The sequence below is a fragment of the Austrofundulus limnaeus genome, unplaced genomic scaffold (genome assembly GCF_001266775.1).
Source record: "Austrofundulus limnaeus strain Quisiro unplaced genomic scaffold, Austrofundulus_limnaeus-1.0 Scaffold870, whole genome shotgun sequence".
NCBI lineage: Eukaryota > Metazoa > Chordata > Actinopteri > Cyprinodontiformes > Rivulidae > Austrofundulus > Austrofundulus limnaeus.
In genome coordinates this window covers 125,593-129,213 of record NW_013953272.1, presented here as the reverse complement: position 1 = coordinate 129,213, position 3,621 = coordinate 125,593, and positions in this window count along the sequence as shown.

Below are 3,621 nucleotides of genomic sequence, written 5' to 3'. Positions count from 1 at the left end.
GTAGGGTATAATCTACATCTTCTTATAATAAAAATGATAAGTAAATTCACGAGTTCTTATTTTCGGTAATATCTTCTTTATACAAAAATGAATGGACAAATACAATAAGATGGGCGTATTCAGTGAGTTTAAGTTGATCAACAATAAACAAGATAATTTATTTATTTACAGAATCAATTAAATCACAAATGTACAACTTATTGTGAGATTAATTTCCTATAAAAGGTTTTACAACAAACTCATGTTTAGATGTCAATAAACCATTCCACCTCGAGGTGACCTCTACAAAATTATGATTATAGCCTTGCTGAAAGATATATATGTATATATATATACACATACAGTATATATATACAGTATATACAAACATACCCATACCTACACACATACACACACACATGTAAATGCACGTACTCGTATACATACATATATCTATACATACACATATACACATACCATTCAGTCAGTGCCCGAATAGAAAACCCAGGATGTAAACACCTGTTTGTGTGCAGTTGTGAGCATGCATTTATATACAAGATCTCTTCAATGGAATGTTTCAAAGTGAGTGTGGGGGGACCACAGACCCAACCCGCAAAACCAGAAGCCGACATAAGGGAGACCAGCACCAAAGACCCCAAGAGTGACCCCAAGCACACAGCCCCCAGAGACACCTGCGCCGGAAGGGCCCCCCACCTACCCACCAAAGGTGACCACAGGATAGAACAGGGAGAGCCCCACCAGCGACCACACACAGCAACCCATGGGGCCAGCAGTGACGAACTCACAGGCCCTGCCAGTACCCACAGCACCAGAGTGGATCCAGGTATGGACACAGAGGCCCGGGCCCTCAGTGCACACCCCCCCAGGCCAAGGTCCGACAGGACCAGAGGGACCCAAGCCCCACCGGGCCGAGCTGGCACATGCCCAAGCACCCAGCCCCGGACAGCGAGGGCCACCAGTGCGCCGGTGGGCAGAGGCCCAACCCACCAGAGGGCAGCGTGGCAGGGGAAGCAGTGGGTCCTCAAATGGACCTGAAGAAGGGTCTGCCCAAGTCCCAGCCTGACAAAAATCCAAGCACACACAAACACAAGGAAGCAAGGTGGTCCCATCACACATCAGGAATGTTATGGACCGTTGGGTGTGACGTCATCACGAGTCCTATTTGTCTCTGGATATAAACTATAATAAGCATATATATAAGCATATAAACTATGAGCATTTAAATTCTAATAATTATTAATAACTCAGAACATCACATACCATAAGCCCCGCCCCTTTCAACCCTACCCCAGTAATATGTAATACTGCAGTATTATCTAAAGATAAATACCCCCCCCCCTCCCTATCAGGTGAAACTTTACAAACTTCAGTCAACCTGACATGATCTTTAACCTTGAACCTGCTAACTGAGACCCTCCTGTTTTTATCCTTCAGGTTTTGTCTCAGTCTGATATGGGGCTGGTTTTGTTGGGACCACTACTCTTGGGAGGAAGCAGGTATTTCAGTGGGCTCTGACTGCTGCAGACTTTCTCTGCAACAATAACACAACTATAGTGCTCTACAAGGCATTTTGAGTGTAGAAACAGTGTTAAAACATTTCTACAAAAAAAATCACTATACAAGTACTACAACTTCAACTGACTTAATGTAAAGTGAACTAAAACTGCTAAAAGCTGTGAAAGTAAAGAGTTTAACTCTGTTGATGAAGCAGCATGTTGAAATGATGATGTCATGCATGCTCAGGTACGGTCGTGTTGCGCCGACCTCATAACTTGAAACTACGACACCAGCGGATGTTCCAGTTGAAAATTACAACTCAGGAGTGTGAAACTACAACTGCAACGCAACAAGACCCTCATTAAACATGTGTGGGGGTTCTCAGGGTCTTTGTTTGAGCTGCAGAGGCTTGTTGCTGAGTTTTGACCAGGATAGTCTGAGGCATCACAGGTGTGTTCAGGACTGCTGGACCAAAACCTCCAGGTGGTCCCACTGATGAGGATCAGCTCTAACTCACTGAGGTGGACATGGTTATTTACACAAAATTTTCCCATTTCATATTTGTTTAATAAATAATAAGGTTGTGTAATCCGCTGTGATTTGGACACTTGAGGTTAGATAGAATTAATTTTACAACACAGCAGAGACCAGATCATTGATTAGACTCTGAGATGGAAAACTGTCTTTTTATTAGACTGTAAGTCCAGTTTCTTTTGGGGTGCCCTGATACCATCTTACCTTAGACAGAGTACAAGTACAAGTACTTCAGTTTGGGTACTCACCGATACTGAATACTTAGTTAAAACTGAAACAATGATTTTAAAAAGATATTTCTTTTATTTAAAACAAAGTGTCTCTCCTTCCTTATTGGCCTCCAGTCCCTCTGATCAGTTCAAATATACAGTATGATATATATTGCTGAAACCTTTTTTAATTAATTTATATAAATATTTTCTTTCTTGTTTTAATTCCTTAAACATGAAGCTGACAAACTTTTCACTTGAAAACTGGGGGGTATCAAGACACTACTTCCAGATACTAACCTGTTTTAATGCAAATATTCTGTTAATTCTTCAGTTTATTATCATGTAAACTAATGATTAATGTTGGTGAACATTGTTTTTGTTGAAATAGTTTAAAATGCATTAACAGAAGTATTTAATGCTTTGAAGCCATTAAGTGCTTTTTAAGACTTCAGAGTTTATTATATATAAAAGGCAGCTGCATATTTCTCTGTATTTGATTCTGTTTATGTGAATTTGATTCACTCAGTCTGATGTTAGAATGATGCGTCTGCACTCAGCCTGCTCTAACGTGCATGCAGGAAAAAGCTTTCAGAGGAAAAACGTCAGGTTTCTTTTTATTTTCCTTTTAATTTTCCAGCAATCTGCAGAGATTCACATTCTTCAAACATGACTAAAGACTCTGAACACATCTGCTCCATAAAATATCATTTTTCCATCCCTGTTCTGCAGAGATGGGCTCTCTGAGGACATCAATCCAGCTGCATTCGCCTTTTTATCCCTGAGGGTAAAAATATTTAAACCATCATAATAAGAAGACTTTATTGTGTTTATTATGTTGAAAGCTTTCAAAAGGAACTTAAAACCTCCAGCAACTCCTGTTGCTGAAATGAAAAACGGGGAATATGTAAAGAGCAAACACAAAGATATACATTCAAAACAGAAAACATTTAGTTAAAGGTATCCACGATTAGTTGTAACATTAAACTTTACTTGATAAGACTGTAAAATACTATAGGATGTTCAGTTTTTATAATTTTTAAACTAAAAGTTTAAAAATATATTACACGGACGGGGCCATTTTATTTCCACACAAAGCATTCTGGGTAAATGATGACGTGGATAGGTCCTCGGTGCGAGGCTGCTAGCGAGCTATATCCACCCTGAAGGTTAATCTTGGACAGGTTAAGGTTAATCACATGACAGAGAGGGGAACAAAAAAATGACTCAGCTGTAACTGAAAATATGGATGGAGGACCTCAGTTTAGCTTGTTTGTCGTGCTAGCGTCGAGCTAATACATATAAGGCAATATAGCGTCGGGGCTAATGCTAACGTTAAGAGTCTAAGCTGAGGTTCTTCTTCCATGAAGCAGCTCTGTTG